Below are 12,790 nucleotides of genomic sequence, written 5' to 3' on the forward strand. Positions count from 1 at the left end.
TCAAATGGTCTATAATCAAAGTTGGTTTTCCATCTCCTCCCCTCTCAATTGTTTGAAAACTTACAATCAATTTGAAAACCTGCAATTAATAGATACTATTAATATTAAAAAGTATTAATATATCATTATTTCCTTCCACCTATAGGGATGCATCCTTAGCTTTTTGTTTTTCAATTATTTTTTCTCGTGAAATTTTTTTGCCCCATCACAATATTATTGAGTTTACGTGCGTGAAACACGTGCGTGGTTGCTAGTGTGTACCAGCTACCCAAATGGTAAGAAATGGTGGAAAGAACACTAGTGTTGATTTTTCTAATTGTTGGTTTTCTTTTCTATTTATACTCCCTATGAACTTCAATTGCTTCCTTGCTTCCCCATACTCAGTTGTCTAAATCAACTTCCTACACATATGGCCTACTGTGATACAACTAGGAATGTGAAGCGTCAGGAAAAGACCTTTCAAGGCTTGGCAAGGAACAAGGTGAGGCTATACTTTCCTCTAGAAGCAATTCATTTGATCAAACAAATTTTATCAATCTATTTTAAGTTTTCAGTTACACTCTTGCATCTGCTTACACACACTTTGCATGCTTTACAACCTACTAGCATGTTTGCCTCTCCTTTTCATTTTTAAGCTAGCTTATGAGGCTTTTTAGACTCGTATTCGGTTATTAAGCTAGCTTACGAGGCTTTTTTTACTCTTCAATAGGTCCTCGGTGTCCTAGACCCAAGATGCTGAATTGAAGGACTGTGATTCTGTTGAAGTAACAGGGATAGGCCCTCCTTGCAAGCTTCTCGTTATGCTTCTTCAGCAGAAGTGTAATGGAGCGACATGTACACTACCACATGACCATGATCGGCCTGCCATTGCTTGTGGAGCCTGGCCCAAACGTCCAAGAGTCTCCCATCAACATTGATCTTTTGCTTTCCTTTCGCAATGATCAACATCGAATCTTAGCCACCTTGGCCCAACAGCAGAACCCAACGATCCATGTGTTTGAAAGCAATCACCATCAGAAGGGAAGGGCCATTTGCTAAATCCTAAACCCTGGGGCTAGGAAGACACAATTTTCTTCACATATTCATGTTGTTAAGTTAGCTTTTAACTCACCGTTCTAACTAATGTAACATGCGACCTCAACATGTCCTAGACCTAATGCATGGGCATTTTAGACGTCTTTCACTTTGCTTGCTCTTCATATTGGCCATTGCAGAGAAAATTTCATGGCGAAAGGTTGCATATGGCATCACATCATTGATGCATTGGCTTTCTCCCATTCCTTTTCAACAAAGCTTGAACAAGTTGCCAATTCTTGAATCGCTGCATGTACTCACGATAGTGTGTTCGTTTAGCTAAATTTTGCTTATCTTTTCTATTTATTCTCCATATGAACTTCATCGCTTCCACATACTCAGTTGACAAAATATGGCCTATTGGGACACAACTAGGAATGTGTAGCATCAGGAAAAGACATTTTGATCGCTATTTTTCTTGACTTATGTAACATGAGTCTGCGACAGGTCCTCGGCATTCTATCCAAGACCCAAGCAGCAAAACTCGAATATATCCAAGTCAATGCCATAAAGCTTGGCATTTGAGACATCATGGTCAGGTGAAGGACTGTTAAAGTACCATTGATAGCCCTCCATGCGAGCTTCCCTTTAGGCTTCTTGAGCAGATGTGTAATGGGACTACACTACCACGTACATGACCTCGATCATCTTGGATTACCATACCTGTCATTGCTTGTGAAGCCTGGTCCATGAATCTCTCATCAACTTTGAGCATATTGTTATTGCATTTTGGCTCCTGCTCTATATATGTGTTCTCCACTGAATTACCTAGATTAACCTTTTCTTTTCTTTCCCCGCCCCTTTTCTGGTTTTATTGAAAAGAAATAGCTCACGTAGATGAAATACAGAACAATTAACATTTCCACGCCTTGCATTTATGCGATTGGACATGCAAGTTGTAATGCTTCTCAGCCTGTACAAAGAAACCAGCTACCACCTTCCCCTATAAACATTGCACAAAGGGAATGTTGAATGAGTTACCAAGGTCCAAGGGTGTTCATCTAGGTATATTTAGGAGGCAAGAGGAGTATGAAATCCCAACCATCGATGGATCAAGGGAAGGTTTGTCCATATGAGGATCTACTTAGTATGGCAAAGTTAACAGCTATTTAAAGAAGATAATGTTTTAGAGGAATTTAATTGTCTCTTTCTAATATTAATAGCTGAGCAATGACTCAAATCATACACATGTTGAGTGACGAATTTCTTCTCTTGATCAAAGTTTGATATATATATATATATATATATATATATATATATATATATATATATATATATATATATATATATATATATATATATATATATGTTCATGGTTTCATATGAATTTCGAATTTAAAAATCTGCAAAACAGTACTTAAAAAACACATTAAGCATGTTCTATATTGTCACAAATAACGTATAAATTAGTTATCTGATTTTTTAAAACTGAAACTTCGTTATCTAAACCTCCTCAGTGATAATCACACATCTTAACTTCTTTTACTGGAATCCACACATCGTTACTTCTAGTTTGCACCATGTAGATTCACAAGTTGAAGAAAAATAGTAATTGCTCGCCTTTGCGCATGAAAAATTAGTGGAACCAAATTTAGTACAATGATTACCTTCATTATATATTTCCTTATTTATCGTTGTGCTTTAATAATATTATTATTTTCTTCCTTAATTATACGATGTGGAATGTCCATACTAACCCTGTATAGTCATTAGTGAACTTTTACCTACTGAGAGGTAGTAGTAAATACTAGCCACTAGATCAACAAAAATTAATGGTTCCTATTGATTTGGGAGCAGTGTAAAATTTTCCTTTTTTTCCCTTGCAATCAGAATGAGAAGAGTCAACAAAAGGAATACTCTCAAGCAGAAAACGAACAAGTCAGTAGGCAAACTGTGTTTACAAAGAAAATTTGCGGGTTTGCAAATTATTAGAGATTCTAGCCTTCCTAGCTTTTGAGAAAAGAACATGAGAAATTTTGTTAAGATCGAGTATATTATCTTTGCATATCACGCCTAGTATCTAAACTGACAAGTTTGTTTCATATCTTTGTTTCCCCTGCCATGAAGGTTAATCGACCTCGTCAGGCTGACGGTTCGGAGTGAACTGCTGATGCGCCAACTTTGCAAAAGAAATGAAACATCGAAACATCGTTGGACTCTCATTGACATATTTTTGTGTATCATGGACGTTCAAAGATGCCCCCATGCTAATCATAAACCTGGATGGAAGAGGATGAAGATGATAACTTCACTTCTATGAGCATCCTACCAAAGCCATTTTAGCCTAGAATGCGGCTTAACGGTCAGATGTTGTGTCCGTAAGTGGTTACAGGGATTTTTCAGTAGAAATAATGGTGTTCAGTTGTTGTTCAATGTGAACTGTTCAGTGTGCTATCTGATAACTTCTCTTTATATATTTGTCTACAACGTCTCATTTGAATTTGCATCAACCTGAAAGAAACAACTTGCCATGATGCTCAGCAGCTTTTGCAATGGGAATGAGTGGTATTAGGAGTAGTAAAGTATAAGTGAATTGTTCATTTTTCTCATCAGTTTAGGCTTTTGAGTGAATTGGTTGGTGCATACAGCTGAGTATAGTATCAGAGGTAGAGGTCTCGAGTTCAAGTTCTGACGTGCGCAATTAAATAAAAAATTGCAGTTAACTCCTATTTTCACGTTAGAGGCCTGAGAGAGCCTCTACGTGAGAGAGAGTGTTAAAGTATAAATAAATTGTCTACCTTTCTCTATCAATTTATATTTTTAGGTGAATTAATTGATGCATTTAGCTTAATAAAGAGAAGAACATTTTCTTGGACAAGCATATTGCACTCTGTGTTGTTGTTACACCTACCTGCCTGGGTACTTGCATCGTCCCATCCAATGTTGTTCCAATCCCCATTATATATATCTAACTTGCTATCTGAGTGTCAATAGGTCGAGAGATGCGTGGACAGAGCTGAAGAGCGTGGTATATGTACTTCACATTTCTTCTGCTTGTTATGTTCTGTTGTTCTTTGTAATCCTATGAACTTCCTTGCTTCCACATATGCACCCAAAAGAATGTATCAGCTTAATTGCCAAATATAGGGAGTAGTTTGAGCGCAGACGGGAGTGAGCGGCATCAGGAAAAACCATTTCACATATATCACTCATCTTGCTTGGAACAGAAAGATGGTGAGTGCATGCTGATTGATAGCACCTAGCTCAGAGACGCGAGGGGCACTCACACCTCCGCATTGCACATATATACACAGATCCGATCAACTAACTGGTTTGCAGTGCAGAGTTTACTTGACCTGAATTTGTCCTATTCAGTCAACTCCACACATATCCAGCAGCTCTCCAGCTTTCTAGTTTCTTTCAAGATATAATAAATCGACAAACAAGACTTCTTGCAAATACTTGTGCTTAGTTCATGCATGAAGCTTTCGATGCAATAATTAACTTATCAAGAATGCACTCCCCTACTTCATGCTCAGAATCGCAAAGGATTAATTAATTCCGCGACCTTGCCAATCATAAAATTCTTCTGCCTAACGCCACATGTTATCAGTACTGCTTTATTTGTAAACACACTATTTCTCTACATGGCTCTAACAAAATTGCATTATTGTAAGCACCTGCCCGATTTCACACTTTTTAAATGTTCTCCAGTTCATCCTCTCTATAAATACTCCATTCAGTCTAAAATAAGTGTTGTTTTAGGTAGCGTGCAGTCAACTGTTTTGAACTTTGACTATAAATTACTTTTTATATATTGAGTTTAGATATTGAAAATGACACGATTTGTCTCGAAGAGTACTTCATAATAGTATACTTTTACTACGTTTTATCAATATATTACAATAAAAGGTAGTAATCAAAGTTGTATTTTAAGACATGAAAGTTGTATTTTAGAGACCGTGTCTATATTCAAAATGACACTTATGCCCTATTTGTTTGGGCTTTTGTTAGCTTCTACTTCTTAGAAACCAGAAGCTGAAATAAACAGCGTATTTTTGCTTGCTTCTGGATGTGGTTTCTGATAAGCAAAAGTAGTCTTTACTACTGCAGAAGCTTGAGGAGCTAGAAGCAAGTCTAGATATACTGGTATTATAAGCAAACTTTTGAAGAAGCCACAGCTTATAGAATCCTAAACAAACATGACCTTATTTTGAACTGGATAGAGCATACTACATAGATAATAAGCTCAAATTTCATAAGCCGTTTAGAACAGTTAAGTTTAAGCTGATTTATGTATAAGTTAAGCTGTATAGAGGAGGGCCATATTCCCTCAAAAGTTAAGTTAGTGCTTTTACAGTCACGACTACTTGCATGTGCAACATGCGTATACAGTCTCTACCAATATCGTTTCTCACCCCTCTATATATATCTACAATTGTTATCAGAGGGCCAATAGGTAGAGAGATACATGTACTAGGCGTAAGAGTAGTATAGGTCCGTATATTCTTCCAGTTGATTGAGCATTTTTTTCTTTTGTTTGCAATGTTCATATGAACTAGATCTGTTAGTTGCTTCCACATGCACAGAGACTCGAGTGATACTGCAACTTAATCGGCATGTATTGTATAGTGGGGCTGTAGTTGGGAGTGAGCAGCATCAGGAATAACAAGCATACAAATCATGGACACCGTGCCCTACACAGCAAGCCGATGAGCCGAGGATGTTCTGGCGACGGCAGACAGGTCGCCGGATCACTCCCCGCGAAACCTTTTCATCGGTTGGGATTTCCCTTTTTTGGTTAACCTTGATGTTCATTCATTATCTTTATCAATCGGTTGCCATTCTAATTTTCTTATATAGCGCGGGTGTGATTCGAGACCGTGCTTGGTTTGTGCATCCAATCATGGCGCGTTGGTCATCTCCAGCAGATACTCTAAAAATTCATCCCCTATAATACTATTACAGCATTCTTTAATATTTTTACAGAATCCCCTATTTTTTTCATCTCCAACAGCTACCCTATTTCCTATCTTCTATTACTCTCCCCCTCCCTTCGGACCCACGTGCATACGCCAGCTACAGTAATACGGGTGCTCCAACCAGCCTCAAATTTGCTGCTCCCAATTTCCGATTGGCATCACTGTAGCTGCTGAAAAAGTCGTATGCGGTAGCTGCTGAAAAGGTCGTATGCGGTAGCTGCTGGAGACGTATACGGGAGCTCCAATCGGTAAAAATACAGATGCGGCTGGTTTGCTGGCACTGCTGGAGAAGGCTTATAGTGTCAACAGAATCCCTAAAAACTCAGTCTTTGACTTACAGTTAGCCGAGATCATATCTGACATGAGCAGCATCAGGAAGAACAATACAAATCAACGAACCTTACACAGAAAGGCGACGAGTACTAGAGTTTATTATCAGCACTGCGGAAGCAATTTGCGGAAGCCGACGAGTACTAGAGTTTATTATCAGTACTTTCTTCAAGCAGGGCTGTGACAAGGACTTGATTTTCAATAAATGTAGGTGGCGCATCTGCCCAGATTTTGTCAAGTAACTATCTGTAATTTGAACTCGCATATTTAGCTGATCTGTTGCTTGTTTTCTTTCTTTGGGGCAACTCTATTTGTGCCATTGAAAATTTTAACTATTCTCTATATGGTATTGAAAATTTTAAAGTTCCTTCTCTATTATCGGTTTTAACTTTCCTTCCTTGCCACTCTATGAGCCTACCAACAAAACTGCCGTCTACGGTCACTGTTCATAGGTACTATTCACCGTTCATGCTGCTTTTACATCATCTAGAATCACTGTTGATGGCGTTTTTTTTTCATTCTATATAAATGGAGCATTACAAACGAAATTACTTTTTCACCATATAACCAAAAGCTAAAAATAATTTTAAAAATTAGTCTATCATATAAGAAGAAACTAGTGAATTTTTTAGATTTTTAAGATGTTATTGGAGGTCCTAACAATTGTTAGAAGTTATAAAAGTAGTTTTTTAAATTTTAGTTTAAATTCTACACAGTCTTTTTTGATGAATTCAATTAAAATAGGTTACACATATATTATGGAACATATACAAAAAGTTCTAGAAATTTCAGAGAAACACAAAACCACTGATTTTCAGAGAAACGGAGGACAGCTATGTCTATGAACAGTGCCCATGAACAGTACTGCTGAATGGCGAGTAAGGAAAGAAAGTTAAAACCGATGACAGAGAAGGAACTTCAAAATTTTCCATGGCATAGAACAGGTAAAATTTCCAATGGTATAGAGGGAATTGTCCCTTTTTTTGCATATATGATAAGTGAGCAAACGAATACTTGTCAATACTTGTCTCTGGTATGGAGGGAATTGTCCCTTGACAATACTTGTCTCTAGTATCCTAAGTTCAAGCATAAACCTTCCTACGCAATTGTGCATCCAAAAGACCTCATTTCACACGCAAAATTATGATGCCTCATAATAAATTTGAGAAGGCGGTCATCAACTGCAGCGGCATATTGGCACAACATACTACTAGTAATACTACATATTTGGACATATGAATTCATCTTCCCTGCTAATCTTCCATCCATATGTGTACGCTCCTGCTCAACATCCCACCAATGTCGGCGAGATATTTCCTGTAGGCTTGAGAATGGTGATTAGAGGAGGGGTGAATATGCAGTTTACCATCTTCTTGAATGATATTTTTCTAATCTTTCACCCAACGCGCCTCAAAACAATATGCGAAAGTAAAAAAAACTCAAGAGAAACATATTGTACCAAAAGATCCTATAAGAAAGCATGGCTCTCATGGATGGAATTGAACACTAGATTTCATTAAAAACCAATTCATACATTATCGTACACAAAAGCTTGCAATTTGAGAAAGAATCACTTAAATCCAAGGAGATAGTCATCAGGAAAAGAAACTCTTCAAATGGATAGTTTAGAGGCAAGAGAATTCAAGGCTAATTCTGAATGTGAATTTTATACCTCTAGCAATAAGACAAACCACTTCAACATGGTAAAAAATTCAGCTATCAAACCAAAACGAAAATCACAATGAAAACTGAAACACTCGCAACGAAACAAGGGGGCCAATAGAGGGAAGCTATAAGGAGATGAACACAAGCATGAGACAATATGAACTTTATTACTTGTAAAGGACAGCCCTATTTTTGACATATTACACAGTATTTTGCATACAAAAAGCTATCACCTAATACCATAGGCTAAGCACCCATCTCCCTCTTCTAAAACCCTACCACATAACTCCCAAATGGCTGGCTTAAGGAACACCATCTTACTATGCCGATAAGGAGCGCAAACATGGTTCTTCTCAAACTTGAGCTTGGGCAATCCTCGGATCAAGCATAAGGCACTCAAAAGAGAAAGTAAATCAAAACTCATGTGCCCTCGCCTCCTATGCCACATTCAAAGCTTAGAAGAGGTTTGTGCAATTAAACACCGAGAAGAACTATGAAACTTGGGAAAATCGACTCAAAAAACTCTCTCGACTCGAGAAATCTGACAAACCAAAGCGCCTAAGGAACCAAAAACTCAAGAAGCATCGCGTTGAAGTGCACTTCCAAATCATCATCCAACAACTGAGATACAGAAAGAAAATTGTATCCTAGATGCTCCACCAAAGCCACATCTTTGAGATTGAAACTCTCATTTGCTTTTATCATAACTTTAGCGTTCACTCTTCCTTTTCTATGATCCTCGAATGTTATGTATTAGTGTCTCTTCGTCGGGGTGAGGCTGGAGAACCATGATGCATCTCCGGTCATATGGCGTGAACAACCGAAGTTGATGAGCCACTTGTTCTCCAGGCCTCCTCCTGCTACCTACATATGAGAAGAATAGTAGGTGGATGGCTCAGTACTGGGGTTAAACAGAAGCCTCTTGGGAATCGAGTACTGGGTTATCCGCCCTGAAGCAGTAAAAGTAGTTGCATGCAAATCAACACTAGCGCGTTGAGGGCAAGTACCACGATGAGGAAAAGATGGTCCGCCAAAGTGCCGCGAATCAAATCCTATAACACATGAATCAAAACCATATGAATCATGGTAAGATTCACGTTGGGCACCACCTATAGGAGGAAAGTGAAGAGCGTCAGAACCTTATGAGTAAGAGCGATGAAAAGGCTCATATACACCAAGAGGGGTGGTGCATGTCCCGAGTACCCCTCTCCCACTCACGTCGCTCATCCCTCCTACGGCGAAAGCAGAACCCAACTAGGTGACCCTCTCTCTGGTAGTTGGTGCAATGGTAGCGTCTCTCAGTAACATGACTACGATCACTCTAGACTCTCTCATAGGAACTTTCATTTTGAGCTATGGAGCTCCATTTGGTTGTGGTGTGGGTTTTTCTTGATGGGTTGTAGTGTGTTATTAATCTTGGATTTTTCAGCTTCTAAGGTAGTAGGTGAGGTGAAAATAGTCTTACCAACCCCATTGTAAGTCACCCTCTCAAACCCAACCCCAAAGCTAGACCCGTCTTATCTGTGCATATTTTGGTTTTGGCTAAAATCAAATCCATTTTGCACTTGCCTTCTGAGCACTTCTCCACAAGAGAAATGAGATACTCATTCTCAACCATGTGCTTCTAATTTTACCATCTAACCCAGCTGAGTTTTTCTTTAAGGATGATGTAGGTGAAACAGTTTGGTTGTATATTCTTAGAGCTCTCAGCACTCTCCAATCTAGACTCTAGCTACTTAATGCGCTCGAGATTCACTGCAACATCCTTTATGAGCAAAGGGCAATTCTTGCAAGCACCTAAGAGAGTAGATCTAGACTCCTCCTCAAGAAGCTTCTTCTCAACAGTCTCAAGCCGACTAGTGACTTGAGCATGCAAAGTCTAAAGCTCGACAAGCTCACTCATGACCACAAGGAAACTATCATATTCCTCATCCTTCTCCCTAGATCTAAGAAACTCAAGCTCAGATAAAGAACATTCTAGCCTAGAATTGTGTTCTCTAACCTTGTGAACTGCTTTCTTGAGTAATCTATCCTGGCTAACAAGAGCATCATTCAAGGTATCAACTTGAACAGAAAGCTAGTCGTAGGAATGTGATACCACAGAAGGATCAAGCTCGACGTTGTTGTCGTTGTTGTCCGTCATAAAGAAAAGGCCGGTGAAGTCCTATTTCTTCTTCTTGTCCCTCACGGGCGGCTCCTCCTCCTTCGAGCTCTCATCCTCGCTTGAGAACTTGTCGATATCGCTGAGCGCCGCCACAAAATCTCGTGAAGCCACCTTGGTCGCCTTCTTGGCCATCTTATCGTGGTTTTGAAGAAGGGCTTCTTATTCTTCTTCTTGTCCTTGTGGTTGTGATTGTGATCTTCCTTCTTCTTGAGTTTGGGGTAGTCTGCCTTGAAATGAGTGGTGTCACCACACTCATAACAAGCATGAGAATCACCTCTCCTCCGGTCTCATCTGTTATCGTAGAAGTGGGTGAATTTCTTCACAATCAAAGCAATACCCTTGTCATCAAGTATGTCCACCTGGTCTTCAGTGATAGAGACCAAGTAAGATCAAGAAATCCACTAGGTGAAGGGTTAGTACAAGAAAAACCAACTCCAGCATGACTACCACCACTGGGTCCTAAAATCAATGACATTTTCTAAGACTGGAGGTTTTCTAGATCTATGTTAGATGCCTTGGCTATCTTTGTGGATTTTAGCTTGCTGAAGAGTTCATCGCAAGTCAATATGTCATAACTAGATGACTCTCCAATGCTTAAGATCTTTGCTTCCCAAATGCTATGGTCAAGAGTATAGAAAAGCTTGATCAACCTCTCATGATCAGAGTAAGGTAAAACCCCATTGGATCTAAGATTGCTAATAATTTCATCAAATCTTGCAAACATAGCATCCAAAGACTCTCTGAAGCTCTACACGAACATCTGATATTCATGATTGTATGTGTTCTGGCTCCAAGCCTTGATCAAGTTGGTGCCCTCATGAAAGACACTAAGAGTAGATCAGATCTCTCTACCAGTACGGAGGTGATGAACTCTATCAAACTCATTATGACTCAGGCTGGTGAACAATATATTTCTAGTCTTGTTGTTAACTTTATATTGTTCAATCTGGACATGAGACATGCGAGCGATAGGAATCTCATAGTTGGAGTCTACAACCACCCATATAGCACTTCATTGGCTTCACAGATAGGCCTCCATGTGCACCTTCCAGTACAAAAAATTATGACCTTCAAAGAAATGGATCTTTTCGTGTCTCTCCATCGTTGCCTACGGATAAAAAAGTCAGTTAAGGCCAACAAGTGATTAAACTGGCTCTGATACCACTTGTAGGATCGAGAATAACGACTAGAGGTGGGTGAATAGGCGCCTTACCAACTTCTTAAATGGCATTTTCCTAATATTTCACCCGACGCGTCTCAAAATAGCATGCGGAAGCAAAAAAAAAACTTAAGAGAAACATGTTGCACCAAAAGATCCTCTAAGAAAGCATGGATCTAACGGATGGAATTGAATATTAGGTTCCATTAAAAAATAATCCATACATCATCGCACATAAAAGCTTGCAATTTGAAAAATAAACACTTAAATCCAAGGAGATAGTCAACGAGAGAAAAAACTCTTCAAGTTGATGATTTAGAAGCAAGGGAATTCAAGACCAATCTGAATGTGAATTTTATGCCTCTAGCAACAAGAAGAAACACTTCAACATGGTGAAAAAATTCAGCTCTCAAACCAAAATAAAAATCTTAGTGAAAACTAAAACACTCGCAACGCAACGAAGGAGCCAATAGAGGGAAACTGGAAGGAGATAAACACAAGTATCAGAGGCAACGTGAACTTCACTACTTGCAAAGAACAATCCTATTTTTAATAAATTACAAAGTATTTTGCATACAAAAAGCTCTCACCTAATACCTAGGCTAAGCACTCATCTCCCTCTCCTAAAACTCTATCATATAACTCTCAAATGGCCGGCTCAAGGAACTCCACTAGCCCTCCCCTCTATTTTTAGGCCTAGGGAGGTTCTTTGATCCTTAAGTTTATTTGTTCCCAAAATACCCCTCACTTCCTATGCACTTCTACCTACTATCAGGGGTATTTTAGTCCAATCTTTTCTCTATCCATCGAATGGTTGTGGCGCCTTCATGACTTAGCTTTGCCTCAACGCAAGCTTCACGATGATGCCACGTGCACTCCATCCTTTCACGGTTTTGATGCCAAACTGCGAAACCGCCTCATACGCTTCTCAAAGCGTGACTCACTGTCACTTGCTTATATCTTAAGCAAGCGATCAGATATTAACACGTGTACTCCGTCTTGCGACCTTGACCGTCGGCAATTCTCTCCTGCTCCCGATCCCTCGGGCCACCTTGTTACTTGCATCAGGATTCCTTTCACTTGACTTGGTCAATACATCATCTTCATCCGTCTTCTCACGCTTTGCTTGCTCTCTACATGTACAGTTAGGATCATCCTTGACTCTGTCTGGCGTCCTTGATCGTCTGGCACCAAGTACCCCGCATAGCCCTGATCATCCTGTTATCGACCACTAAGTTGTTTCCATCACCTACACATCATAATATAAGCAAACACGTATCTCCAACTCCATTATAGATTAGTCAACATCAAAATCCTCAGTTGAAAGCACATCACAGAACAATCGTAAACACAAGATGATCCAACGTGTATTGCCCTGTGATCACCTGACCATCCGGCGTATGCGATACTTCCTTCACTAACACACTCCTGGAAAACCTTTCGGTGTGCACACCTTCAATCACCAGACCATCCGAT

Source organism: Phragmites australis, chromosome 12 (genome assembly GCF_958298935.1).
Source record: "Phragmites australis chromosome 12, lpPhrAust1.1, whole genome shotgun sequence".
Taxonomy (NCBI): domain Eukaryota; kingdom Viridiplantae; phylum Streptophyta; class Magnoliopsida; order Poales; family Poaceae; genus Phragmites; species Phragmites australis.